Source organism: Marmota monax, unplaced genomic scaffold (genome assembly GCF_021218885.2).
Source record: "Marmota monax isolate L192 unplaced genomic scaffold, Marmota_monax_Labrador192_F-V1.1 WCK01_AAM20220418_F8-fsc00022, whole genome shotgun sequence".
NCBI lineage: Eukaryota > Metazoa > Chordata > Mammalia > Rodentia > Sciuridae > Marmota > Marmota monax.
In genome coordinates, this window is record NW_026695215.1 from 26149120 (window position 1) to 26165316 (window position 16197).

The 16197-nt window shown below is 38.4% G+C and overlaps 1 protein-coding gene across 8 annotated transcripts in view; it reads right to left on the reverse strand.

Moving 5' to 3' along the window:
- The window catches only part of Dock3 (dedicator of cytokinesis 3), a 680226-nt gene that overhangs the window by 263733 nt on the left and 400296 nt on the right, over positions 1-16197 (reverse strand). The gene's annotated exons all lie outside the window — the stretch shown is intronic.

Below are 16197 nucleotides of genomic sequence, written 5' to 3' on the forward strand. Positions count from 1 at the left end.
AAATCAGAGCTGGAATCAATGAAATTGATACAAAAGAAACAATTTAAAAGATTGACAAAACTAAAAGTTGGTTCTTTGAAAAAATAAATAAGATTGATTGACGATTAGACATGCTAACGAAGAGGAGAGAGAACCCAAATTACTAGCACAAGGGATGAAAAAGGCAATTTCACAACAGACTCTTCAGAATTACAGAAGATAATTAGAAATTATTTTGAAACGTTATACTCCAATAAAATAGAAGATAGTGAAGGCATCGATAAATTCCTTAATTCATATGATCTACCCAGATTGAGTCAGGAAGATACATACAACTTAAACAGACCAATATCAAATGAGGAAATAGAAGAAGCTATCAAAAGATTACCAACCAAGAAAAAATTTGGATATATAGCCGAATTTTATAAGACCTTTAAAGAAGAACTAATACCAACACTCTCCAATCCATTTCAGGAAATAGAAAAAGTGGGAGTACTTCCAAATTCACTCTATGAGGCCAATATCACCCTGATTCCCAAACCAGACAAAGACACCTCAAAGAAAGAAAACTTCAGACCAATATCTCTAATGAATATAGATGCAAAAATCCTCAATAAAATTCTGGCAAATCGGATACAAAAACATATCAAAAAGATCGTGCACCATGATCAAGTGGGATTCATCCCCAGGATTCAAGGTTGGTTCAACATACGAAAATCAATAAATATAATTAATCACATCAATAGACTTAAAGATAAGAACCACTTGATTATCTTGATAGAGAAAAAGCATTTGACAAAATACAGCACCCCTTTATGTTCAAAACACTAGAAAAACTAGGTATACAACAGGAACTTACCTCAACATTGTAAAAGCTATCTACGCTAAGCCTCAGGCCAGCATCATTCTAAATGGAGAAAAACTGAAGGCATTCCCTTTAAAATCTGGAACAAGACAGGGATGTCCTGTTTCAGCACTTCTATTCAACATAGTTCTGAAACACCAGCCAGAGCAATTAGACAGATGAAATAAATTAAAAGAATAACTATAGGAAAAGAAGAACTTAAACTAGCACTATTTGCTGACGATATAATTCTATACCTTGAAGACCCAAAAAACTCTACCAAGCAACTTCTAGAACTAGTAAATGAATTCAGTAAAGTGGCAGGATATAAAATCAACACCCATAAATCAAAGGCACTCCTGTACATCAGTGACAAATCCGCTGAAAAGGAAATGAGGAAAACTACCCCATTCACAATATCCTAAAAAAAAAAAAATACTTGGGAATCAACTTAACAAAAGAGGTGAAAGATCTATACAATGAAAACTATAGAACCATAAAGAGAGAAATAGAAGAAGGCCTTAGAAGATGGAAAGATCTACCCTGCTCTTGGATAGGCAGATAGCCTACATCCTGGGAACAAAATTTTACCCTTCACATCAGATATAGCTCTAAAATCTAGGGTATACAAAGAACTCAAAAAGCTGTACACCAAAAAAAAATAAAAATAAAAAATAAATAACCCAATCAACAAATGGGCCAAGGACCTGAACAGACACTTCTCAGAAGGGGATATACAATCAATTAACAAATATACAAAAAAAATGCTCATCATCTCTAGCAATCAGAGAAATGCAAATAAAAACTACTTTAAGATACCATCTCACTCCAGTAAGAATGGCAGCCATGATGAAGACAAACAACAAGTGCTGGTGAGGATGTGGGGAAAAAGGTACACTCATACACTGCTGATGGGACTGCAAATTGGTGCAGCCAATTTGGAAAGCAGTATGGAGATTCCTTGGAAAGCTGGGAATGGAACCACCATTTGACCTTCTTGAACTATACCCAAAGGACCTAAAAACAGCATACTACAGAGACACAGCCACATCAATGTTTATAGCAGCACAATTCACAATAGCTAGACTGTGGAGCTAACTTAGATGCCCTTCAATAGATGAATGGATAAAAAAATGTGGCATTTATACACAATGGAATATTAGCACTAAAAAATAACAAGATCATGGAATTTGCAGGGAAATGGATGGCATTTGAGCAGATTATGCTAAATGAAGTTAGCCAATTCCAAAAACAACAACAACAACAACAAAAAAACAAATCCCAAATGTCTTCTCTGATATAAGAGGGGTGACTCAAAATGGGGAAGAGAGGAAGAGCATGGGAAGAAGATTACTTCTACATAGGGAAGAGGGGTGGGAGGGAAAGGGAGGGAGAAAGGGAATTGCATGGATGGTGGAAGGAGACACTCATTGTTATACAAAATACACGTATGAAGACGTGAGAAAAAAATAGCGTTACCCTAGATTAAGTAGAGAGAAGTGAATGGAGGGGAGGAGAGAAGTTGGGGAGATAAGAAGGATAGTAGAATGAAACAGACATTATTATTACTGTGTATATATGTGACTGCATGACCAGTGTGATTCTGCAACCTGTATACTCAGATAAATGAGAAATTATATCCCAGCTGATTCAAATGTATGATATGTCAAGATCACTGTACTGTCATGTGTAACTAAAACAAATTAAAAAAATATTTTTTTTAACAAGGAAGGACTTGACACCCTTTGGCTATTACACTTGTGTGCAGTATATACCTCAAGAAAAAAAATGGAAAGAAAGATACTTGGGAACAGACAATGAACATACATTATCACTGGCAATTTTTGACCTCTATAATAGAAGCAATTTCTTAATTTTTCATCAAGAAAATTTATTTTTTATATTTACTTATTCTTATTTTTAATTTTTTCTTCCTTCATTCTTTCCTTTCTCTTTTTTGATTGTGTGCTAAATAGTTCATGGATATTTATACACATACATATTTTCTCATTTCTAGCACTTTTTGAACATAGTTACTTTGCTTGACTCTATCATTTGAGGAATATGGATGTTGATTAAAATAGTTTGGTTTTGAATTGTATTGTTTTTCACTTATCTGTTTATCTTTATTCTCTATTCTTTTTATTTATCTCTTTTCTTTAGCTAACAGCCAAATTCTATTGTTCTGTCTTTTACTTACCTTTTAATTTTTTTACTTCTACTTTCCTCTTCCTTCACACTCATTACATCCTACATCTCTTCTGCATTCTCCCCATTCAACTTTAGAAATAGCAAACTCTTTTGTAAACTTACTGTTTTTACTGTTGACAATTGCTTATGATACGATTTCTGTTTATTGTGCTTTACAGTGTAGAAATCACAATAGGCACTAAGTATTTAGTTTAATGCTATAAGTTCACAGGGTGGAAGCTCTGCCCTTGGACACTCATACAAATAAATGGGTAGACACACAAATAATATGAAAAAGCAAGGGAACAAACCATCATAAAGAAACCAAAATACCTCAGTAACATAATCTGTTGATAACATAGTGGAGGAAATGTCAGAGAAGAATTTGGAAAGTTCATAGTTAAACTAATCTATGGTAAAAGACAATGTAAGGAGTGTAAACAGAAAAAATACAGGAAGTGAAAGATCACTTCAATAAGAACACAGTGGTTCTGAAAAAGAATCAAACAGAAATCCTCAAAATGAAAGAATCAATAAACCAAATTAAAAACTGAAAACACCAACAGACTATACCACTTGGAAGAGAGTTTCAGGCAATGAAAACAAAACATATAAGCTTGAAAATAATGTTGACCATAGAAAAAAGATATTAAGAGACCATGAATATAATGTCCAAGAAATATGGGAAAACACAAAAATGCCAAATTTAAGATTCATCAGGAGAGATGAAGGCTATAAAATCAAATTAAAGGAGTAATAATCTTGTCAATGAAATACATCTGAAAATCCAATCCAGGAGACACACAGGATTCCAAACATACAAGATTACAACAGATCTCAACAAGCCACATTATTATGAAATTGCCTAACATTCAGAATAAGGATAGAATTTTAAAGGCTGCCAGGGGGGGAATGACAGGCCCCAATAAGAACTAAATCAGTTGGGACTTCAGTAGATTTCTCAACCCAGACCCTAAAAGCTAGGAGGTCTTGGAATAATATATACCAAATCTGAAAGAAAATGGATGCCAAACAAGAATACAATACCCAGCAAAATTAAGCTTCAGATTTGGAGATAAAATAAAATTCTCCTACAATAAACAAAAGTTAAAAGAATTCACAAGTAGAAAATCTGCACAACAATAAAATGTTTTGTGGAGAAGAAATAAAAAATAAAATTGAAAACCAGCAGAGGGAGTAATTCCACTATAAGTGTAGTAAATCAAAGGAGAAACTAATACAAATTTAAAACCAGAAACAGTGGGATGCAGTGGCGCATGCCTGTAATCCCAGTGGCTTGGGAGGCTGAGGCACAAGGATAGTGAGTTCAAATCCAGCCTCAGCAAAAGTGAAACACTAAGCAACTCAGTGAGACCTTGTCCCTAAATTAAAAAATACAAAAAAAGAAAAACACATAGGGCTGGGTATGTGTTCCAGTGGTTGAGTGCCCATGAATTCAATCCCCGGTACCAAACAAACTAAATAAAAATAAATCAAAATGAGAGCAAAGAAAAAATCATTTTTCAGGCTGGGATTGTGACTCAGTGGTAGAGCTCCTGCCTAGTATGTGTGAGGCAATGGGCTTGATACTCAGCACCACATTAAAAAATAAAAAAATAAATAAAGTTATTAAAAATCGTTTATAAATAACTGAATGGAATGTATATGACTAAAAATCATCAATCAAAAGACAAGGGCTAAAAAAAAGACACAGACCTGGCAGATTGGATTAAAAATAAGATCCAACAACATGCACTCTCCAAGAGATTATAGGCAAAGACATCCACAGAATGAAGATGAAAAGATGGGAAAAAAGCATATCATTAGCTGGGGTTATAGCTCAGTGGCAGAGTGCTCACCTAGCACATGTGGGGCACTAGATTTGATCTGCAGCACAACATAAAAATAAATAAGTAAAATAAAGATATTGTGTCCATCTACAACAAAATTTTAAAAATATCTTTCTTATGGATCACATAACCAAGCAGGAGTTTCTATCCTTACATCAGATAAAATGTGAAGCCAAAGTTAATTAGAAAAGGCAAAGAAGGTCGTTTCATAGTGCTTATAGAAATTACACAACAACAAGAAATAACAATTATAAATATTTATGACCACAAAATGGTGCATTTACTTAATCAAACAAACTTATCTCAACATAAAGAATCAAATAGACCAAAACACAATAATATCTGGTGACTTTAATATGCCTCTCTAAATACTGGATATCCAAACAAAATTAAATAAAGAAGCTATAGAAGTAAAAACACAATTAAATATTGACATTTAACAGACATACATAGAATATGTCATCCATCCAGCAGCATATGGATCATTTTCTAAAATAGACCATATCTTAAGGCCACAAAACAATGCTTAGAAAATACAAAAAACAGAGGTAATCCCTTGCATTCTATCAACTGTAATAAAATGAAATTAGAAATCAGTCATAAGATAAAAATAGAAATAGAAACTACTCTTAACTCATGAGACTAAATAGTATGCTATTGAAGGATGAAAGAATAGTAAAAGAAATCATGGATGACATAAAAAATACTTGGAGGCAAATGAGAATAGTGATACAACATATAAAAATCTCAGGTACACTATGAAGGCAGTTCTAAGAGGAAAGTTCATAGCATTGAGCCGATTGATTAAAACACTACAAAGATGCCAAATAAATAATCTAACATTTCATCTCAAGGCCCTAAAAAGGGAGAACTAACATACACCACAATCAGTAGAAGACAGGCAATAATTAAAATGGGAGCTAAAATCAATAAAACATAAAGTTAGTTCTTTGAAAGAATAAACAAAATGATAAACTTTTAGCCACACTAACCAAAAGAAAGAGGGAAAACTCAAAATTTTAAAATCCATAATGAAAAGGAAATATCACCACAAATTCTCCTGAAACACAGAGGATAATCAAAAATTATTTTAAAAATTTATACTCCAATAAAATAGAAAATCTTGAAGATATCAACAAATTTCTAGAGACATATGACCTACACAAATTGAACCAGGAGGACATAGAAAATTTAAACAGATCTTAAGTAATGAAATTTAAGATCCCATCAAAAGCCTACAAACAAAGAAAAGCCCAGGACCAGATGGATTCTAAGTTCTACCAGATCTTTTTTTATTTTTTTATTTTTTAATTTTTTATTGTGGGTTGTTCAAAACATTACAAATTTTTTGACATATCATATTCCACACATTGATTCAAGTGGGTTATGAACTCCCACCTTCACCCCATACACAGATTGCAGAATCACATCAGTTACACATCCATTGATTTACAAATTGCCATACTAGTGTCTGTTGTGCTCCGCTGCCTTTCCAATCCTCCACCCTCCCCCCTCCCCACCTCTCCCCTCCCCTCCCCTCCTCTCTCTCTACCCCCTCCACTGTATAACCCTGAGGGTCTCCTTCCATTACCATGCAATTTCCCTTCTCTCTCCCTTTCCCTCCCACCTCTCATCCCTGTTAAATGTTAATCTTCTTCTCCTGCTCTTCGTCCCTACTCTGATCTTAGTTACTCTCCTTATATCAAAGAAGACATTTGGCATTTGTTTTTTAGGGATTGGCTAGCTTCACTTAGCATAATCTGCTCTAATGCCATCCATTTCCCTGTAAATTCTATGATTTTGTCATTTTTTAATGCAGAGTAATACTCCATTGTGTATAAATGCCACATTTTTTTTTATCCATTCATCTATTGAAGGGCATCTAGGTTGGTTCCACAGTCTTGCTATTGTGAACTGTGCTGCTATGAACATCGATGTAGCAGTGTCCCTGTAGCATGCTCTTTTTAGGTCTTTATGGAATAGACCAAGAAGGGGAATAGCTGGGTCAAATGGTGACTCCATTCCCAGCTTTCCAAGAAATCTCCATACTGCTTTCCAAATTGGCTGCACCAATATGCAGTCCCACCAGCAATGTACAAGTGTACCCTTTTCCCCACATCCTCGCCAGCACTTGTTGTTGTTTGACTTCATAATGGCTGCCAATCTTACTGGAGTGAGATGGTATCTTAGGGTGGTTTTGATTTGCATTTCTCTGACAGCTAGAGATGGTGAGCATCTTTTCATGTACTTGTTGATTGACTGTATGTCCTCCTCTGAGAAGTGTCTGTTCAGGTCCTTGGCCCATTTGTTGATTGGGTTGTTTGTTCTCTTATTGTCTAATTTTTTGAGTTCTTTGTATACTCTGGATATTAGGGCTCTATCTGAAGTGTGAGGAGTAAAGATTTGTTCCCAGGGTGTAGGCTCCCTATTTACCTCTCTTATTGTTTCTTTTGCTGAGAAAAAACTTTTTAGTTTGAGTAAGTCCCATTTGTTGATTCTAGTTATTAACTTTTGTGCTATGGGTGTCCTATTGAGGAATTTGGAGCCCGACCCCACAGTATGTAGATCGGAGCCAACTTTTTCTTCTATCAGACGGCGCATCTCTGATTTGATATCAAGCTCCTTGATCCATTTTGAATTCACTTTTGTGCATGGCGAGAGAAAGGGATTCAGTTTCATTTTGTTGCATATGGATTTCCAGTTTTCCCAGCACCATTTGTTGAAGATGCTATCCTTCCTCCATTGCATGCTTTTAGCCCCTTTATCAAATATAAGATAGTTGTAGTTTTGTGGATTGGTTTCTGTGTCCTCTATTCTGTACCATTGGTCCACCCGCCTGTTTTGGTACCAGTACCATGCTGTTTTTGTTACTATTGCTCTGTAGTATAGTTTGAAGTCTGGTATCGCTATACCGCCTGATTCACACTTCTTGCTTAGCATTGTTTTTGCTATTCTGGGTCTTTTATTTTTCCATATGAATTTCATGATTGCTTTCTCTATTTCTACAAGAAATGCCGTTGGGATTTTGATTGGCATTGCATTAAACCTATAGAGAACTTTTGGTAATATCGCCATTTTGATGATGTTAGTTCTGCCTATCCATGAACAGGCTATATTTTTCCATCTTCTAAGATCTTCTTCTATTTCTCTCTTTAGGGTTCTGTAGTTTTCATTGTATAAGTCTTTCACCTCTTTTGTTAGGTTGATTCCCAAGTATTTTATTTTTTTTGAAGATATTGTGAATGGAGTGGTTGTCCTCATTTCCATTTCAGAGGATTTGTCGCTGATATACAGGAATGCCTTTGATTTATGCGTGTTGATTTTATATCCTGCCACTTTGCTGAATTCATTTATTAGCTCTAATAGTTTCTTTGTAGAGCCTTTTGGGTCTGCTAGATATAGAATCATATCATCTGCAAATAGTGATAATTTAAGTTCTTCTTTTCCTATTTTTATGCCTTTAATTTCTTTCGTCTGTCTAATTGCTCTGGCCAGTGTTTCGAGAACTACGTTGAAGAGAAGTGGAGAGAGAGGGCATCCCTGTCTTGTTCGAGATTTTAGAGGGAATGCCTTCAGTTTTTCTCCATTCAGAATGATGCTAGCCTGATGCTTAGCATAGATTGCTTTTACAATATTGAGGTATGTTCCTGTTATCCCTAGTTTTTCTAGAGTTTTGAACATAAAGGGATGCTGTACTTTGTCGAATGCTTTTTCCGCATCTATCGAGATGATCATATGGTTCTTATTTTTAAGTCTATTGATGTGGTGAATAACATTTATTGATTTCCGTATATTGAACCAGCCTTGCATCCCAGGGATGAATCCTACTTGATCATGGTGTACAATTTTTTTGATATGTTTTTGTATCCGATTCGCCAGAATTTTATTGAGGATTTTTGCATCTAGGTTCATTAGAGATATTGGTCTGTAGTTTTCTTTCTTTGAAGTGTCTTTGTCTGGTTTAGGTATCAGGGTGATGTTGGCCTCATAGAATGAATTTGGAAGTTCTCCCTCCTTTTCTATTTCCTGAAGTAGCTTGAAAAGTATTGGTATTAGTTCTTCTTTAAAGGTTTTCTAAAATTCTGCTGTATACCCATCCGGACCTGGGCTTTTCTTAGTTGGTAGTCTTTTCATGGTTTCTTCTATTTCCTCAATTGATATTGGTCTGTTTAGGTTGTCTATATCCTCCTGACTCAATCTGGGCAGATCATATGACTTAAGAAGTTTATCTATGCCTTCACTATCTTCTAATTTATTGGAGTATAAGGATTCAAAATAGTTTTTGATTATCTTCTGTATTTCTGAAGTGTCTGTTGTGATATTGCCTTTTTCATCCCGTATGCTAGTAATTTGAGTTCTCTCTCTTCTTCTCTTCGCTAGCATCGCTAAGGGTCTGTCGATTTTGTTTATTTTTTCAAAGAACCAACTTTTAGTTTTGTCAATTTTTTCAATTGTTTCTTTTGTTTCGATTTCATTAATTTCAGCTCTGATTTTAATTATTTCTTGCCTTCTACTTCTTTTGCTCTTGTTTTGCTCTTCTTTTTCAAGGATTTTGAGATGAAGTATGAGATCATTTATTTGTTGGTTTTTTCTTTTTTTAAGGAATGAACTCCAAGCAATGAATTTTCCTCTTAGAACTGCTTTCAATGTGTCCCATAGATTCCGATATGTTGTGTCTGTGTTTTCATTTATCTCTAAGAATTTTTTAATTTCCTTCTTGATGTCTTCTATAACCCATTGATCATTCAGTAACCTATTGTTCATTCTCCAAGTGATGTATGCTTTTTCCTTCCTTCTTTTATCGTTGATTTTCAGTTTCATTCCATTATGATCAGATAAGATGCATGGTATTATCTCTACTCCTTTATATTGTCTAAGAGTTGCCCTGTGACATAATATATGATCTATTTTTGAGAAGGATCCATGTGCTGCTGAGAAAAAAGTGTAACTGCTTGATCTTGGGTGGTATACTCTATATATGTCAATTAGGTCTAGGTTATTAATAGTGTTATTGAGTTCTATAGTTTCCTTATTCAACTTTTGTTTGGAAGATCTGTCCAGTGGCGAGAGAGGTGTGTTGAAGTCTCCCATGATTATGGTGTGGTGGTCTATTAGACTCTTGAACTTGAGAAGAGTTTGTTTGATGAACATAGCTGCACCATTGTTTGGGGCATAAATATTTATGATTGTTATGTCTTGTAGGTGTATGGTTCCCTTAAGCAGTATGTAGTGTCCCTCTTTATCTCTTTTGATTAACTTTGGCTTGAAATCTATTTTATTTGATATGAGTATGGACACGCCTGCTTGTTTCCGAAGTCCATATGAGTGATATGATTTTTCCCAACCTTTCACCTTCAGCCTATGTATGTCTTTTCCTATCAAATGCGCCTCCTGTAGGCAGCATATTGTTGGGTCTTGTTTTGTGATCAATTCTACTAGCCTGTGTCTCTTAATTGGTGAGTATAAGCCATTAATATTTAGGGTTATTATTGAGATATGGGTTGTTCTTCCAGCCATATTTGTTTATTTCTGTTACTAAACATTGTTTGTTTTCCTCTTTGATTATTTCCCCCCCCTTTACTGTCCTACCTCCCACTGTTGGTTTTCATTGTTATTTTCCATTTCCTCTTCCTGTAATGTTTTGCCGAGGATGTTTTGAAGAGATGGTTTTCTAGCTGCGAATTCTTTAAACTTTTGTTTATCGTGGAAGGTTTTAATTTCATCTTCCATCCTGAAGCTTAATTTCGCTGGATACACAATTCTTGGTTGGAACCCATTTTCTTTCAGTGTTTGAAATATGTTATTCCAGGATCTTCTAGCTTTCAGAGTCTGTGTTGAAAGATCAGCTGTTATCCTGATTGGTTTACCCCTTAATGTAATCTGCTTCCTTTCTCTTGTAGCTTTTAAAATTCTCTCCTTATTCTGTATGTTGGGCATCTTCATTATAATGTGTCTAGGTGTGGATCTCTTATGATTTTGCACATTCCGCAAAATGTAGGCTTCTAGGATTTGGGATTCTGTCTCATTCTTCAAGTCTCGGAAGTTTTCTTGTATTATTTCATTGAATAGACTGCTCATTCCTTTGGTTTGGAGCTCTGTACCTTCCTGTATCCCAATGACTCTTAAGTTTGGTCTCTTGATGTTATCCCATATTTCTTGGATGTTCTGCTCATGGTTTCTTAACAGTCTTGCTGAGCTGTCTATGTTCTTTTCCAGTTGAAATACTTTGTCTTCATTGTCTGATGTTCTATATTCTAAGTGTTCTACTCTGCTGGTAGTATTCTCCATTGAGTTTTTAAGTTGGTTTATTGCTTCCTGCATTTCTAGGATTTCTGATTGCTTGTTTTTTATAACCTCTATCTCCCTGTATAGTTGATCCTTTGCTTCCTGGATTTGTTTGCGTAATTCGTTGTCGAAGTGATCTTTCATTGTCTGATTTTGCTGTTTAATTTCTTCCTTGATACTCCAGATCATCTGAAGCATGTATATCCTGAATTCTTTATCTGGCATTCCATCTGCTGCAGCTGTTACCTCTTCTAAAGTTGCGTTGACCTGCATTGCTTGTGGTCCTTTCTTTCCTTGTCTTTTCATACTGCTTGTGTATCTTTCCTGAAGGTGCGGGCGGCGGCTCTGCATTCTCCTTATTCCAATTGGGGTGTCGTGGCTACCACGCCAGCAGGTCACTGGGCCTGTTCTGGGACCTGGCGGCGGCTCTGTTCTGCCCCTACTCCAATTGGGGTGACGAGTGTACCACGCCGGCAGGCCACCGGGCCTGATCCGCCGGTCGGTTGCAGGTTTGCCTACCCTGCAGGCGCGGGCGGCAGCTCTACTCTGCCCCTACTCCAAATGGGGTGACGTGTCTGTGGTACCGGCAGGCCACTGGGCCTGTCCCGCTGGTCGGTCGCAGATCTGCCCACCTTTCGGGCACGGGTAGAGGCTCTGCTCTGCCCCTACTCCAATTGGGATGTCGTGACTACCCCGCCTGCAGGACGCTGGGCCTGTTCCTGGCACGGGAGGCGACTCTGCTCTGTCACTACTCCAAGTAGGGTGGTGTTTGTACCACGCCGGCAGGCTCCTGGGCCTGATCCGCCGGTCTGTTGTAGGTCTGCCTACCTTGGAGGCGCGGGCGGCGGATCTGCCCTGCCCCTCCTACCACGCCTGCGGATCCCTGGGCCTGATCTGCAGGTTGATCACTGGTCTGCTCACCCTGCGGTCACAGGTGGCGGTTCCGCTCCGCCCCCACTCCAATTGGGGTCACGTGACCACCACACCGGCAGGGCCTGATCCGGGCGTGGGAGAAGGATCTGCTCTGCCCCTACTCCAGTTGGGGTGACGTGTGTACCACACTGGCAGGCCACTGGGCCTGACCCGCCAGGCTGTCACAGGTCTGTTTACCTTGCAAGTGCGAAGGGCGGCTCTGCCCTGCCCCTCCTACCACGCCCATGTACCACTGGGTCGCGGGTCTGCCCACCTGGCGGGTGTGGGTGGCGGCTCCGCTCCGCTCCCTCTCCAATTGGGGTCACGTGGTCACCACGCTGGCGAGCCGCTGGGCCTGCTCCGGGCACTGGCGGCGGCCCGGCTCCTCCCCTCTGGCTCGAGGACAAATTGAGGAGACTTGGGTGACTGTGCCTCACCCCCCCTACCAGGAGACCAACTGCTTATGTCACCGCTGGTATTGATGAAGATCTCTCCTCCGCCGCTTTTTGCTGACATCAGATCTCTGCCATGTTGGTATCCTATGCGAATGGCAGCATTTCGTTCCCCTTGCCGGGCAACCCAAGCAACGGGTGAGTCCTGACGGGCCCTCAGCAGGACCCGGACCCAGACGCAGTTTCCGCGGGCTCCTAGCCCCGGTCCAGGGAAGTTCCGGGATCCGGAACTCGGCCGCTCCGTGCTCGGTGTAAGCTCCTATAAGTGTAAGCTCCAAGAAGCAGTCCCCGCGGGCTCAGTTCTGGGAGCCGGAATTCGGCTGCTTATTGCTTGGTGTATGCTCTGATAGTAGCAGGGTCCAAGAAGCAGCCTCCGCAGGCTCCACAGCCCTGAGCCAGGGCGGTTCCGGGACGGTTCCGGGAGCCAGAACTCGCTCGGTGTTCGCTCTGATAAGATCAGATTCTAAGAAGCACCCAGGCGCTGAACCCTAGCAATCTGTCTGCAAGCCGCAGGCGAATTGCAGCCTGAAATTACCTGTTCTATGGCTGAATGAGCTGCGGTCAGTCAAAAACAGGGAAGGTGACGTCAGTTTACCAACATGGTGGCTGCTGGCCTCCTCTGTGGTCTGACCGGTGTGGAGAACCGAGATGGACCGCTTCCTTCCCCCGTCTCAAACCCAGAATTCAGCCCTGAGTACGGTGCTTGCGCGGCTGGCAGAAACTGCAGCACTGTAACCCTGTGTCTCTATCCCAGCGCGCGCTGCAGACTCTAGCCGCGGGGCGATTTGCTGAATAAGCAGTGTTACCCTCCGTGTGACAAACCTCTCGCGTTTGAGTCCCCGTAGCCGATCCTCGTGCGATGGAAATCCTTCCTCCAGGTTCCGGAGCACCCCACTATTGCTGGAAATTCCTAACAAGATATCCTTTAGCCGTCCTGACTTGTCATACTCCCACACAGTGAAGCAGCACACGGGGGTAATGCACTCCCCTCGCCGCCATCTTCCTTCTTCAGATTCCTCTACCAGATCTTTAAAGAAGAACTAACACTACTCTTTTTTAAATTATTTCATGAAATAGAAAAGGAGGGAATCCTTTGAGTTCATTCAATGAAGCCAGTATCACCCTGATTCCAAAACAAGACAAAGACACACAAAGGAAAGAAAACTTCAGACCAAATCCCTGATGAACATTTCTGCAAAAATTCTTAATAAAATCCTGGCAAACTGCATACAAAACCACATTAAAATAATAGAGTACCGTGCGTGATCAAAGTGGGTTTCATTCTAGAATGCAAAGTTGGTTCAATGTAGGGAAATAAATAAATGTAACTCACCACCTCCATAGACTTAAAGACAAGAAGTGCATAATTATATCAATAGATGGAGAAAAAGTATTTGACAAAATATAGCATCCATTCATGTTCAAAAATCTAGAAAAACCGGAGATAGTAGGAAGATACCACAGTACTGTAAAGTCTATATTTGATAAACTAAGGCCAACATTATTCTAAATGAAGAAAAACTGAAAACATTCCCTCCAAAAACTGGAACAAGACAGGGATGCCCTCTTTCATACTTCTATTCAAAATAGTCCTTGAAAATCTAGTCAGAGCAATTAAGCAAAAGAAAGAAATTAAAGAATACAAGAACAACTCAAACTATCACTATTTGCTGACAACATAATCCTATATTTAGGAGACCCATAAAGCTCCACCAGAAAATTTCTGGAACTCATAAATGAATTCAGATAAGTAGCAGGATATAAAATGAACACCTATAACTCAATTGTATTCCTATCACCAATGATGAATCAGCTGAAATAGTAATTAAGAAAACTATCCCATTCACTATAGTCTCAAAAAACCCAAGCAAAACCAAAAGAATCTGGGAATCAATCTAGCAAATGAAGCAAAAGATCTCTACAATGAAAACTACAGAACTCTAAATAAATTAATCACTCTGTCACTGAGCCACAACCCCAGCCCAACCCTGTCTCTTACTCTGCACAAAACTCAACTCAAAGTGGATCAAGGACCTAGACATTAGATCAGATACCCTGCACTTACTAGAAGAAATTGAAGAAGAGACCTCAGAAGATGGAAAGATCTCCCATGTTCTTGCATAGGCAGAATTAATATCAAAATGGCCATACTTCCAAAAGCACTATCCAGATTTAAAGCAAATCCTATTAAAATTCCAATGTGATTCTCCATAAAAAACAGTAAAAGCTGTCTTGAAATTCATTCACAGAAAAAAATAAGAGGCCCAGAATACTCAAAGCAAACCTTAGCAAGAAATGTGAAGCAGGAGGCATCACAATACCAGACCCTACATTATACTATGGAACTATAGTAACAAAAAGAGCATGCTATTGGTACCAAAACAGACATGAAGACCAATGGAACAAAATAGAAGATACAGAGGCAAACCCACAATAAATACAGTTATCTTATACTGGACAAAGGCATCATAAACATGCATTGGAGAAAAGATAGCCTCTTCAACAAATGGTGCTGGAAAAACTAGAAATCTACACATATAAAATAAAAATTAACCTGTATACCTTTTTTAAAAAATTATTTTTTAGTTGTCAATGGACCTTTTTATTATATTTGTTTATATGCAGTGCTAAGAATCAAACCTAGTGCCTCACACTTGCCTAGCACTCTGCCACTGAGCCACAACCCCAGCCCAACCCCTGTCTCTTACTCTGCATAAAACTCAGCTCAAAGTGGATCAAGGACCTAGGCATTAAACCAGATACCCTGCGCATACTAGAAGAAAATGTAAGGCCAACTCTCCATCACGTTGGCTCAGGGACCAACTATCTCAATAAGACTCCTAAAGTGTAAGAAGTAAAATCAAGAATTAATAAATGGGATGGTATCAAACTAAAAAGCTTCTTCATAGCAAAGGAAACAATAGAGAATGTGAAGAGCCAGGCTACAGAATGGAAGAAAATCTTTACCACCTTTACTTCATCTTTACTTCAGAGCATTAATCTCAGGATACATAAAGAACTCAAAAAACTTAATACCAAAAAAAAAAAAAACCCTTAATACCAAAAAAAAAAAAAACCAAAAAAAACCCAATCAATAAATGGGCAAAGTAACTGAACAGACACCTCACAGAAGAAGAAATATGAGTGGTCAAAAATACAAAAAAATATTCAACATTTCTAGCAATTAGAGAAATGCAAATTAAAACTACACTGAGATTTCATCTCACTCCAGTCAGAATGGCAATTATCAAGAATACAAGTAAAGGGGCTGGGGCTGTAGCTCAATGGCAGAACACTTTCCTGATATGTGTGAGGCATTGAGTTTGATCCTCAGCACCACATAAAAATAAACAAATAAAATAAAGGTATACTGTCTATCTACAACTACAAAAATAAAAAAAATAAAAGGGTATGCTCATACACATTGTTAGGACCATAAATTAGGGCAACCACTCTGGAAAGCAGTATGGAGATTCTTCAAAAAACTAAGAATGGAATCACCATTTGATCCAGTTATACCAGTGTTTGGTATAATATATATATCTATCTCCAAAGAAGTTAAAATCACCATACTACAGTGACACAGCCACATCAGTATTTACAGCAGCATAATTCACAATAGCTAAGATAACATAGCTATTGGAGCCAATCTAGGTGCCCTTCTACAGATGAATGGACAACAAAA